The sequence below is a fragment of the Quercus lobata genome, chromosome 5 (genome assembly GCF_001633185.2).
Source record: "Quercus lobata isolate SW786 chromosome 5, ValleyOak3.0 Primary Assembly, whole genome shotgun sequence".
Taxonomy (NCBI): domain Eukaryota; kingdom Viridiplantae; phylum Streptophyta; class Magnoliopsida; order Fagales; family Fagaceae; genus Quercus; species Quercus lobata.
The window spans coordinates 23,753,275-23,767,637 of NC_044908.1; positions in this window are offsets into that span (position 1 = coordinate 23,753,275).

Here is a 14,363-nt window from a genome sequence, read left to right on the forward strand (position 1 = left end):
TACCAAGTACAGGCTAATATGAGTCAACATAGTCAAACACTCAAACTGGCTTGCTGTATATATCGAGAAACCAGGTGATTTGATTTGATATGTAGGGGCTGCATACTTCTGCATCCTACTGAGCTGTTGAGAACACAAGGAAATCATACTTGCCCCCACGGTTAACTATGCAGTAGGTAATTTGGAAGCTCAATAACAGAGGCTAACATGAGTCTTGTTTAAATTTGTTTTGCCCTTTATGGCAACTAACATGAGAGTTAAGATTAAACATCTAATTCCACCACTATTTAAGAGAATTATTTAGGCATATAAATAGCTGAGCACGATAGAATGACCATATGTTTAATCTCCCCAGGACTGCATTGGTGCTGTGAACAGTGACTGTATTATGGCTTGATACTCACAATCTTCTATATATTTACTCTTAGTAAGTGGTAAACTATATATATACATATATATATTTATATATATATATGTGCATGCATTAAACAATCAAACATATTAGATAAACTGAGGACCTCTAATCAAATTCAGAAACTTCCATAAGATTCACTACAAAAGCACCATATAAAAAATTACCCTCCATGTAATACTCTATCTTTGTAATTCAGACACCCTAACAGCCCAACAAGTTAAAACACCCTAACAACCACATTATTCGAAGGATAAAACAACAAACCATGAAAAAATCTCTCTCTTCCATAAAACATTATTCAAAGGATAAAACATAAAACGCCCTAAGTGCCAAAGTAGTGCCCTCCTAACAATCTTGCCTCCTCTTGCAGAAACTGAAGTTGTAAATATGGTTCTTCCATCATGACAAACATCTCTCTCTTCTCTCGTTTCTGAAAAATACGTGCTGCCATAAGGTAGAGTTTAGAACCCTTCCCAATGCCATCTAAGGTGCACACGCGTTCCATGACATTACGAATAGTACTACTTGGCTCCACTGAAAAAGCTGAGTTCCTTAACTCCACAACATCACAGATACGACTAAGCTGTTGTGTCAACTGTAATGCCGTTCCTCCTTTCTTCCCTTTGCTCTGTGTGGATGATGGTAAAACTCACTTCTTTCCTTTTTTTTGTGTTGGGTTAGGTGGTTGTGTGGGGTTAGGAGTCTCATCTTCATGAACGTCATCCTCATCATTTGGAGAAGATGAGTCAGCAGAAGTATCACCTAACCCCTCCTTAGGTGTCTTAAGATCATCAGGTAACACACCTGAAGTGGGGGCCCATGCTAAATCTCCTGTGGCTGCAATGTCCTTAAACACAATGTCTAATAAGTCAATATTCTCCAAACCTTTCTCTCGAAATTTTGCAGCTTCAAGAACCTCCTACAATTTTGAATATTTTCATTAATAACTCAAATAGCATGGTTTATCTACTAATACAAAATATGTACAATGGGTTATACAAAACATACCATTAGTTTCCTCTCCCACCACTCATCAGTTGCAGCTATTGTTCCTTTGGCTGCATCCCATCCCAATCCAGTTTCACTTCCTTCAACTTATTCCAAAGTACCCAATCTTTCTTCAAACTATCCCATTTATGCTTATACTTCGACCTAGGATATTCCTTTCCAGTTTTCTTTTCAAAAGTTGCTATAATATTTGTCCAACCCTTTTTACTAAAGTGGGTATTAGGTCGATTACCTTAAATACCTCATCCACACAAGCTTCACAAAAGATAGTTGTTACTCTTGATGGCCATTGAGCTCTAACATTTGAGCTATTTTGGGATGGCTTACCCATCTAAAAAAAACATAAGTTTGTTAATATTAATGTTCAGCCAAAGAATCAAACAATTTCACCTCAAGTTTTAAGGACAATATTGTGTTCCACAAAATAGATGTTCTTTAAGAAAGACTAGCACAATCTTGATACCTTATCAGTTATAAACATAGAAAAGAAGTTTAATACAAATGATCTATTTACAATAACTGTTTCTGTGTGATAAAATATGGTTAATACAAATGGTCTGTGTGATAAAATATATAAGCTCAAAAGCTTTGATCAACAAAGAATGGTGACAAAGTTGAAAATGGAGAGAAATTCTTTGGCTGTGTTTTGTATTCCTGAATCAGACAAATTGATAAGTTGGTCGATGAGTCAAGACTAAGATTATATGAAAATGTGATTATTATTTCCAGTAATATTAGCAAGGGAAGAGACATGTGAAGATGATTGCATAAGATTTAGAGCACACAATGGCAACAGGACACCAAAAACTTCAACTTATGTTAACAACAGAACCACAAAACTCTAATTTTTATCACAGCCACTCAATGCACAAAACCCAACTAAATTTCCCTAATAATCACTCAAAAGGAAAAATTCAACTGAAATGCAAGACAGGGTAAGCAATGCCACATTAGAATCTAATATATCACTACAGCCACTAAAATTTGAGTGTCCAAGCAGAGTTATAAGATCCATGAGCAAAAGACAACATAAGAATTTTAGTTCATTTTATCTTTTCTAAAAGATTATTCTGAGGCAAACATTCAAAAACTAGCAAACCACAGAGGGCAGTGTTCCAACATTTTCTTCTGAGGCAGACATTCATCATACTGTGTAATTGTTATTATCTAATGCTAAGAAGATAGAATCCATATCTCCTTTGAACATCAACCAGAAATTTGTCCCTATCTACTAAGATTTTGTAATTGGTGGATCAGAACGATGATAAACGGAGTAAAGCGAAAACAGCAACAATAGCAACAAATCTCTGAATTCTAATATTTTGAGTTCAAATAGTGTAAACCAACATTCCAAAAGCCCAAATCTATATCATAAATTCAAAGATGGGTAATGGAGAATAGTTACCTGGAAAGGCTGGAATTGCAATGAAGAACAACGATTCACGGAGCAGAGCAAAAACAAAGAGAGAACCAATCCTGTGAAGCTGATGCGTTGAGGCAGAGGACTGAGGATATATATGAAGGGAGAGGACTGGAGACGCAACGGTAAAGGGAGAGGACTGGGGGCTATTTTTGGTTTTCAGTAAAAAATATTGGCGGAATCACGATTTGCAAATTGCGCGATATCGAAATCGCAACGGGAAATTGCCTTTCCTGAAACGCGAAAATCTACTGATTCAAAAATGCAATCCCACAAATTTCGCCCAGCCAAACGTATCTTGATTTCTGCGATTTGTAAACGGGCATTTAGCTCTCTCAAAACGCCTAAACAAACGGGCTCATTGTTAGTATAATCCTGCATATGTTACTCAATTCCTTTGTTCTTCCAATTCATGGCAAACCAAACTCTCTTGCACTACTAAATATTGTGGAAGCCCACAAGCAAATAGTTGAGGCTGCCTTTTTCCCAGGCATTTTTTTAGCTTACAGTCTTTCTTCTAAAGCCATACAAAGCACAGGATTGGACTCACTACGTTACAAAAGAGCTACTTATACAAGTATCCTTTTCCTCCAAGACAAAAAGCAACCATTGTAAGGTTGAATTTATTCAACCATCTAATTGGCTTTATTCTGTGCCAAATTTGCTTGTATTTCAGCATTTAGTAACCCTGTATTTAGGTGGGTTTGTTGTAAGGGTAGTGAGTGAGATAGAGTGAAGTTTGCTCAAGAATGTGCAAGAAAGCAGAGACTCGCGGCTTGGCCTCGCGGGTGACTCGCGGCTACAAGCCGCCAGACGCAGCACACGTGCCAAGCATGCAGGAAGGTGAACAGTCATGCTAGCTGGAGCATTACAGGACAAAACAGGACAACTGGCCATACGGTTATCTCGCGACTGGATCTCGCGACTTAGTCAAGCCGCGAGGTCAAGCCGCGAGCCACCCCTGTTTTGTAAAACCTGACGTTTCACATTCCTCTCACACTCCAGTATAAATACCCCTTTTACCCACAAATGTAAGAGAGCTTCCAGAGAGAATTTTGAAAGAGAAACCCTAAAGAAAAACAAGATTGATTCACCCACAATCTATATATTAGAGTCTCTTCAAATTCCTCAACTCTCTTCCTCTCCATTGTCAAATCCTTGAGAGGCATTTTACCAAACCTTGGTCTCACCATTTTCATCACTATGAGAGAGCTGTTTGGATTTCTGGGAAGCAGTTAGGAAGGAACCAATCTTCATTGGTTGATGCTACGGTCTAGTAGCGGAATCCGGGAAGTTAGAAAAGAAAAAGGTTCGGCGCAACCTCGTTTGAGCAAGAAGCTTGGAGGGCTTAGGTGCACTAGGTAGATTAGGCTTGGAGGGTTTATTGCTGTCCATGTATCCCAACTATATTTTCTAGTGGATTGTTTACCGCTTGGAGGGCGGCGGAGAGGTTTTACGCCGAGAGCTTCGATTTCCTCTTTGATAACACATCGCGTGTTGTCTTTGTGTTTGCATCTTCCTTCCCTTTTATCTTTGCCTTTTTATTATCTGCTGTGGGTTGAGATTTTAATTTGGCTTAGTTAGTTTTTCCAATTCCGTATTATAGCTTATGTTAAGTTTCCGCACACTTGTTGTTTGACATATTGCTTGAATTGGTTAAGTTGTAATTTGGGGGTCTAAACGTTCAAGGGTGTTTATATACATATTTGAACTTTCAACCATCAATAAAACTGTAGGTAAGCCCAACAAAACATTACTAACCAAACACAAAATGTAATTACTAATTGCAAATCTCAATTAATAAACAAAGTTCCACAACTATAAAAGTACTCACACAATTCATCTGCATCAAACGGATCTCCTTGCTTTCCAAGCCAAATTTACAAAGGGGATATTAAGGTTGTCTGATTATTTGAGCTGCACCGTATACATGAAAAGCAAAATATTAACCTTTCCCCTTCAAGAGATACCAGAATTTTCAAGATTGAAAAATTCAACCTTTATCTTGCTAATACCCAATCCCTCTCATATATTGTTCTAGAAACCCAATGTGCTTACTTGAGATTGGACAAAAGTTAAAAACTTGGATAAGATACAGAGAGCGATACTGCACGTCAAAGTTTGTCATTATTTGTTTCAATATGCTGCTCATACAGAGAATGATACTTTGCAAGAAGATAGTCCTTAAACCTATTCACAATAACGATAGCAAGGGTGAGAGCGGAAATGCTAAAATTACTGAATATAAGAAACAAAATGTATGAAGAAGATAATTTTGGATATTTCAGTTTTCAAAAAAGACTAGGGGAAGGGGAGACATTCTATGCATAATGTAAAAGAAAAACAACAAATAAAAGGTGTCACATCTGTCATTTTCAGGCTTAAACATTTATCAATCATACCATATTAGCAACATTTAGAAAACACAATACACTTTTTTTTTTTTTTTTAGAAAAATAATTACAACATGCTATTAACCCCGCAACTCAAACCCTTTTCCCCTTAGACCCCCAAGCACTTTATACATGGGTAGGTGTCAATTCAACTACAAGACCTTTGACAGAAAACTCAATACACAAATGAAAGAGTAAATAATTTTTTTGTCCTTAAATATCAATATCATAACCCAAAAGAATTTTATTGACACTAGTATCTGAATGAAGCACCCAACCTTGCCATCAATAATAGCATCCATAATCAATGTCAATCATGGCATTAATAGAAAGTACTATCTTATGAAGAACCCTCAGCCTTCAAGTCAAATTTTAGATGCAAAGCCACATAGGCAATTGCCGCCAAATAATATAAAAATCAAATAGCAATGAGTACCTTTCAAGAAGAAGAAGCCTCTCTGGTCCAGAGAATAATCTCATAATGGATTGTAAAACTTGACTTATCTTCATTACTTTAGATTAAGTGCCTTCATAAACTCCACAAATTTTTAATATTCTTTAGCACTAAGCTTCTCTTTAACCTGTAGGCATAGGTTTGAACAAAATCGAAAACCAATTTCTTAATTGACATTTTAAACAAGAAAGCAATACGAAAAACTTGGTGAGTCAAAGAATTGCCTCTAGCTCATTGGTTTCAGAGAAGAAACACAAACAATCATGACTGCTTCAATATGGTTCAGGCATCCAATGCAAAATTCCAAGAAAACCACTTGCTTTAGAGAAATGCTTTTTTAGGAGGCATGCAAAGAAGGGAGGGAAGATTCTAGAAGAATTAAAGAAAATGATGACAAAATGGCATATAATCAGAAACAATTCAAGTCACCAATAAGTAATAACCATGTAAAAGTTCAATTATTCTGCAGTTAACAAGTGGAAGATCTTCTTGTTGTGTTAGAAGCCAGCCTCCTGTCCAGTTTCTTGCCACATATTTCTCATTTACAACGAACGAACAATCACATAAACTAAATAATTTACTTTATATTGTCAAAACACTTCACCTGAATCAGAAAAGTAGATCCCCTGGATTCCTCGTTACCACTGGGCACAGGGTTGGACTGAACACCTTCGTTCTTCAGCCTGAAAAATTGAGCTTGCTTCTCTTGAGAAGTTCCTCGAACTTTATGCAGTACTCATGAACCAAGTTTAGTATTCTGTGTGCTGATGCCATCAGAATTTGCAAATTCTCAAGATTAATTAAATTGATACCCAAAGGGCCAGTTGTTTCAAACTTCTTTGCACCAAATGACTGATTGTGAGAAACTTCAATCTGTTGCATCACAGCATTTTTTATGTTTAATAATCTACGCTTCCTAGCAGAACAAGGTGCTATAAGTTTTTCTTTGCTTGGTTTTTCATTTAATATAGAATAACCAGTCATATCAGTTATTTCATGATCCTGATGTTGCATATTTTTCCTTCCAGGCATCAAAATTTTTTTCTCATTGCTGATAAGATCACTCGGACGCTTCAAAATTAAAGATTGACTCTTAAAAGGAGAAAGAAATGAGCGATTAGCAGGAAGAACTTCTCCCAATTGGCTTGAAGTTGAACTATTGCCTCGTTTAGTGTCACGTATAGGAGACTATGCCTTTACAGAAGAATCTTGCTTCATTTGTGTTGCCTGAAAATTCCCATAACCAAGAAATAGTTCACACAAATAGCATTTGTAAGGTTGAATTTAATCAACCATGTGTTGGCTTTATTCCGTGACAAATTTGCTTGTGATACAACACTTAGAAACCTTGTATTTAGGTGAGAATCATGTAAGGATAGTGTATGAGAGAGTGTGAAGAAATGCTCAAAACTGTGCAGTGAAGCAAGGACTCGCGACTGGATCTCGCGGGAGGCTCACGGCTTGCAAGCCACCAAAAGTTGCACACACGCAGAGCATGCAGGGGAGCTAAACAGTCATGCCAGCTGGAGCAATACAAGACAAAAATCCTGACTAGCCATTCAGTTAGCTCGCGGCTTGAACTCGTGACTTAGTCAAGTCACCAGCCAACCCTGTTTTGGAAAAATTGACTCTTCACATTCCATTCTCACACCAATATAAATACCCCTCATTCTCACAAAATATGTGTGGCGATTCAAAAAGAAAAACCTTAAGAGAGGTTTCTTCAAAACACCCACCCAATTAGAGAGAGCTACTCATTCTTAGAGAGAAATCTTTTTAGTCTCTTCTCATTCCCTCTCTCATTGTCATACCTATTGAGAGGAGATTTCTATCCAAACACTATCCACACCCATTTAGGGTGTTAAGTGTTTTTGGAGTTTTGGGAAGCATTGGAAGATGCCAAAGGTGGTGAATGCTATGGATTATAACGGAATCCGATAAGCTAGAAAAGAAAAAGGTTCGGCGCAACCTCGTTGGAGCAAGAAGCTTGGAGGGCTTGGGTACATCGGGTAGATTAGGCTTGGAGGATCTATTGTTGTTCATGTATCCCAACTACATTTTCTAGTGGATTATTGACCGCTTGGAGGGCGGCGGAGAGATTTTATGCCGAGGGCTTCGGTTTCCTCTTCGATAACACATCGAGTGTTGTCCTTGTGTTTGCATCTCTCTTCCCTTTATCTTTGCCTTTTATTTTCTGCTGTGGTTATGATTTTTAATTGGCTTAGATTGTTTACCAATTCTATTTTATAGTTTTTGTTCATTTTCCGCACACTAGTTGTTTGACATAAAACTTGAATTGGTTAATTTGTAAATTGGGGGTCTAAACGTTCAAAGGTGTTTTTACACTATTTGAACTTTCAATTGGTATCAGAGCGGGTACACTTGTTGTGGTTTAAATACCTAAGTGTGATCCTTGACCCCTTGTGTTTATTTGCCATGGATTGTGCTTTGTATGCCTCTTTGTATGATTTGGTTGGTGATAAATGTAACATGCCACGTGTTTGTGAAAATGCCTCTATGAGTGTTAATCCTCATAAGTGTGATGACATGTGATTTGAATCTATGGTTGTTATTGACAAACTCTTGAAAAAAAATACTAAGAAGTTTCAAAAGAATTTGAGCAAGTTATTTTGTGAAAATGATGATTTGATTGCTAAGCTCAATGAATCCAACGAATTGGTTGAGAAATATAAAAAACTTACTGAAATTTCTCTTGAAAAGCTGAAAGAGTTTGAATGTTTGAATGTGGATTTGAATGCTAAACTTGTTTTGTCTAACAAACTTGTTGATGATCTTAAATGTGAAAATGAATCTCTTAAGATGCATGCCAAGTGTTTGATTGCTGAACCTATTGCTAAAAAGGATGATAATATTTGTTGCAATCATGTTGTGGTACCCGATTTTGTGCCTAGTGTGTGTTCTACCTTAAAGGACAAATCGGTGTACATTCCTCCACATAAAAGAAATCAAAAGGTGGAGAGAAAGGCTGTTAAGTCAAAGCCTCCGTTTAGATCTCAACCTAAGGTTTTGAATGGATCTAAGTTTGTTCCAACTTGCCACCATTGCGATGTGATCGATCATATAAGACCTCAATGCTCTAAGTTGAAAAGGGAACAAAACAATGTTGCTAGATCTCTTTCCAAAAAGCCTAGTAGATCTAAACATATTGTGTGTCACCATTGTAGTGCCTTTGGTCATCTAAGACCTCAATGCTCTAAGTTTCATACTTTTAAAAGAATCAAAAGAAAAGAGAAACTTAAGTTTTTTGGAAATTGTGCTAAAAAGAGTAAACCGGTTTTGAGTAAAAATAGCATGTTGTTAAAGAAAATGTTTAATGCTCTTAACTCCTCGACTATATGCATCTCCAGTTCTCATTCTTCCAACCCTCATCTCACTTCTCTTGAGACACTCATTCCAAAAAATCGTTCTGTTTGGGTGAGGAAGGGTTCCTATGGTTGAGCTTTTGCTCTTTTGGTCCTTGATCTAATTCTTTCGATCTTTGTAGGACCCTTCATGCATTAAATGTCATATCTTCATGCATTTTGTACATCTTGCATTTATTTGTATGCATTGTTTTGTTTTTTATTTTACTTTTATATTTCAGTTTTGTGTGAGTACAAAAAAAAAATCCAAAACCACATAAAAAGTGAAAAATTCAAAAAGTTTGATCGTATATATTTGAGTACATATCACATGTGAGTTTGGCCTTGTACCTTTGTACAAATGGCTTTGTACATTTACGAGCTTAGCTTGTTATTTTTGCACTTATATCTTTGTGGGAAAAATCTTGACATCTTTATGTGATTGTTGTAAATCGATCTTCAAACTTGTCATAAATGATTAGTCAATAGTCATGTTGGTTTTGATACTTGCGTAGACTTGTGCATATATCTCTTTCCATTCTTTTATTTTTATTGCTTAAAGAGCTCAATAAATGTAAATCTCAAAATGAAAAGAGATAATGAGCTGCAAAAGCCGTCGCACATATTAGTATTCGACTAAGAAAAAGGGAAAGCGACTTATATGAAAATGTATGATGTCCAAAAAGCCAAAGGCTTGTTCATCAAATTGAAATATCACAAATCTCAGGCATTGATCTCAAAATGAGATGTTTTGATTCAAAACGATCAAATGTTATGAATTGTAAAGAAGCCAAATGAAAAGCTTCATCGTATTAATCATTTTCTTGTGGGAGGTCATATATGTTCATTTTTATAATTGAGATAAAACACTTGACGTAGCACTAGTTGTGTATGACTTGATTGAATTGATCACTGAAACTTCACTCTAGATTAAGGACTATTCCACATTTGATACACACACACAACACACATACCTAATGTTCAATGAATGTCTTATTCATTTGTTAAAATTGTACTTGTCTAAATGTGATGTGTGTGTGCTCTTTCATATATTGATTAATCCAAAAAGATTTTTGATTATTTTATATGTTTTTGGAAGTGATTTTTATCACTTTTTGTGTTCATGTTTAGTGCTTACTTTGTTTTTCAATGTTTAAACATGTTCTGTTTTTAAAAACAAGTGTCAGAATTTTTGGCTACTCATTTTGGTTACTTGCGTGAGCTGCCAGCAAGCTGCCAGTTTTGGCTACTCATTTTGGCGACTGCAAGCCGCAAGTTTAAGCTGCGAGTTTTACACAGAATGGTTTCGCGACTCACCAGTCGCGAAATGCCCAGAATCAACTTTTTAAAGAGTTTTTTTCGTGGGAAACTTGTTTTAAACCTCTCCCATCCTCTCTAAAACCCCTCTTTCAATATTTTTACATCAAAACCCAACCAATTTGAATGGTTTTTCATTCCATTAACATTTCTAAGGTAATAATAAACTCTTTTCATTAATTTTGATCCTTAGATTATGTTTTGGAGAGCTTTGTGCCTTTGGTTAGGATTTTTATCATAGGGGTTGGGAAAACTTATTTTTTTGTCAAATTTCTTCATGGGATTGGTTTCTTTTGATGATTTACATTGGATGTTGGCCCCTTATGGCAGAAAGAACATGTATTAAAAGTGGATTTCATGATGTTCATGCATTGTTTCACATTATTGTTCATAGTGTGCATGCTAGGTGTTTGATAAAATACCTCTTAGACATTTTCTCGCTTGTTTGGACTCCGATGAGTACCAAAATTTGGGGTTTCTCATGTTTCCTTATTAGGAAAATGTTTGGTTCATTGGTTGTGTATTTAACACACCTTGCCCCACATGTGCATTTTTCATGCATTGGTCATGCATTGCACACAGCCACCTCTTGCACACACCTTTGCTACCCCTGTCATGCATTGGTCTAGACCTAGCTTCTTCATCCTAGCATGTCATGTCTACCTTATGCTCTGTAGCATTTTACATTGTCTTAGGTTTGAGCTTCATTTTCTCATTCTTCCCGCACCCCTCATGCATCATTAGCATTGTTCGTACCTTCATCTTTTGCCCTCGTTTCTTCTTGACCCTTTGTCTATTCCTGACAAAAAGGGGGAGAGTATACTCTAGAGAGTATACCGGAGTGTTTTTGTCATTTCTATATGACTCTTGTGCACATCCTTAAGGGGAGAAATTCTATTTCTCATGCACATTTGTAGGGGGAGAGATATTCCATAGGGGAGATGCATATATCAAGGGGGAAAAGACATTGAGTTAATAAGAAAACTTTGTTTTGTTTGTTCCTCTTTATATTTGTTTTCTTGTATTGCATCATGTTTGTGTTTTGAACATGCATATATCCCTATGCTATTGTGCTTCATTGAATGCATGTTCGAATGATTGTTTGTTTTGCTATGTGATCATTGTAGTCATTTCTATATGACTGTTTTGGTGTATGATCAACTTGCTCACATGTTTCACATCATGTTTACTTGATCGCAATTTACTTGTTACATTATACTTGTCCTTTTATTACTTGCTTTACCTTGAAAGTCTAATGTGTTTTGTGCAAGTGTTTCAAGTTACAAGTATATATGTTCCTAGTGCATCACAGCTTCTCATCATTTTGAAGGGGAGAAACTTTAAGCACTTTTAGTTTATATTGTTTAAGTGTTTATTCAATATAATGTGCTTTGTACCCATGTTACTTTTGTAAGCTTTTAGGGTTTGCTATCTTTTCCTTGTAGGGATTATGGTTTGTACCATGCTTTATGCAGCCTCTATGTTTTTGTTAAATCAGTACTGTTAACTAAATGTCATGCATTTTCTTTTTAAGTACTGTCACTCTTGTGCCCGTGTAGGATTGTTCCTAGATGCATATACTTAGTGTATTATGCATTGGTTGAGTGTTGGGCATACAAGTGACTTGCATTGTTCTTGTTAACTTGTATGTTCAAGTGTTCATTCCAAGTGTGAATAAGCATTGTGGTCACTACCTTGTAGTGATTGCTTGTTTGATCAAGCCATGGTTTGTTTCTTAATTCCATCTTTGCTTGATCACATCATGCCTGCTTTATATGCATTTCATGCTTTTCTGCATACAATAATCATGGTGTATTGTTGTGTTTCAGGAGATTCATGCTCATATGATTCAAGAACTTCACAGCTTCTAAATTTAGATGTGAGTGAGTTTTGCCATTGTTCTCAAACTCACGTTTAAGTCTAGGGCCTGTTTTAGGGTGTTTCGTCACGGAATAGCCAAAGGGGGAGATAGTAAGGTTGAATTTAATCAACCATGTGTTGGCTTTATTTCATGACAAAATTGCTTGTAATACAGCATTTAGAAACCCTGTATTTAGGTGGGAATCATGTAAAGGTCATGTGTGAGAGAGTGTGAAGAAATGCTCAAGACTGTGCAGTAAAGCAGGGACTCGAGGGAGGCTCATGGCTTGCAAGCTGCCAAAAGTTGCACACGCGCAGAGCATGCAGGGGAGCTGAACAGTCATGCCAGCTAGAGCACTACAGGACAAAAATCCAAACTGGTCATTCAATTAGCTCGCAGCTTGAACTCGCAACTCAGTCAAGTCGTCAGCCAACCCTATTTTGGAAAAATTGACTCTTCGCATTCCATTCTCACACCAGTATAAATACCTCTTATTCCCACAAAATATGTGTGGCGATTCAAAAAGAAAAACCCTAAGAGAGGTTTCTTCAAAACACCCACCCAATTAGAGAGAGCTACTTATTCTTAGAGAGAAATTTTTGTAGTCTCTTCTCATTCCCTCTCTCATTGTCATACCTATTGAGAGGAGATTTCTATTCAAACACTACCCACACCCATTTAGAGTGTTGAGTGTTTTTGAAACTTTAGGAAGTATTGGAAGATGCCAAAGATGGCGGATGCTATGGATTATAGTGGAATCCGATAAGCTAGAAAAGAAAAAGGTTCGGCGTAACCTCGTTGGAGCAAAAAACTTGGAGGGCTAGGTACATCGGGTAGATTAGGCTTGGAGGGTCTATTGCTGTTTATGTATCCCAACTACATTTTCTAGTGGATTATTGACCACTTGGAGGGCGGCAGAGAGGTTTTACGCCGAGGGCTTCAGTTTCCTCTTCGATAACACATCGAGTGTTGTCCTTGTGTTTGCATCTCTCTTCCCTTTATCTTTGCCTTTTATTTTCTACTGTGGTTGTGATTTTTAATTGGCTTAGATTGTTTACCAATTCTGTTTTATAGTTTTTGTTCATTTTCCGCATACTAGTTGTTTGACATAAAACTTGAATTGGTTAATTTGTAAATTGGGGGTCTAAACATTCAAGGGTGTTTTTATACTATTTGAACTTTCAGCATTATCAGAAAATACTTTACATCTAAATATGAACATATACACAGATAAAAAGTCATGGGTTTACTAGGGTGAAAAATTTTTCTAGACGCTGCTCAGGTTGCGTCTCTTTTGTTTCTCCTGTGAAAGAACATATAGCATTAGCCGCAGCATAAATAGGCTGCATTATAAATAGGGAAAACACTTCCTGTAGAGAAATGCTTTTTCAGGAGGCTTACAAAGTAAGGAGGGAAAATTCTAGAAGTATTACAGAAAACAAATGGCAAAATGACTTGTAATCGAAACAGTCCAACTGTCCAAGTCACCTATAACACTGGGCACAGTATCAGATTGAACACCTTTGTTCTTCTGCCTGAGAAACTGAGCTTGCATCTTTGGAGTAGTCCCATCATCTTTATGAAGCAGTGCTGAACCAACTTGAGCATTTTGTGTGCCGATCTTCAAAAACTTTCAAATTCTCAAGTTTCACTAAACTGACAATTACTGAAGAGCAATTTACTTCAAACTTCTTTTCACCAAATGAGTAATCTTTAGAAACTTCAATTTTTTGCATTGCAACATTTTCTGTGCTTAATAATTTACACATCCTGGAAAAACAAGGTGCCAAAAGTTCTTCATTGCTTGGTTTTTCATCTAATATAGAATAACCAGTCAAATTGTTTCATGATTTTGATGTTGCATATTTTTCCTTCCTGGAATAAACATTTTTTTTCTCATTGAACCAACTTGAGCATTTTGTGTGCCGATCTTCAAAAACTTTCGAATTCTCAAGTTTCACTAAACTGACAATTACTGAAGAGCAATTTATTTCAAACTTCTTTTCACCAAATGAGTAATCTGTAGAAACTTCAATTTTTTGCATTGCAACATTTTCTGTGCTTAATAATTTACACATCCTGGAAGAACTAGGTGCCAAAAGTTCTTCATTGCTTGGTTTTTCATCTAATATA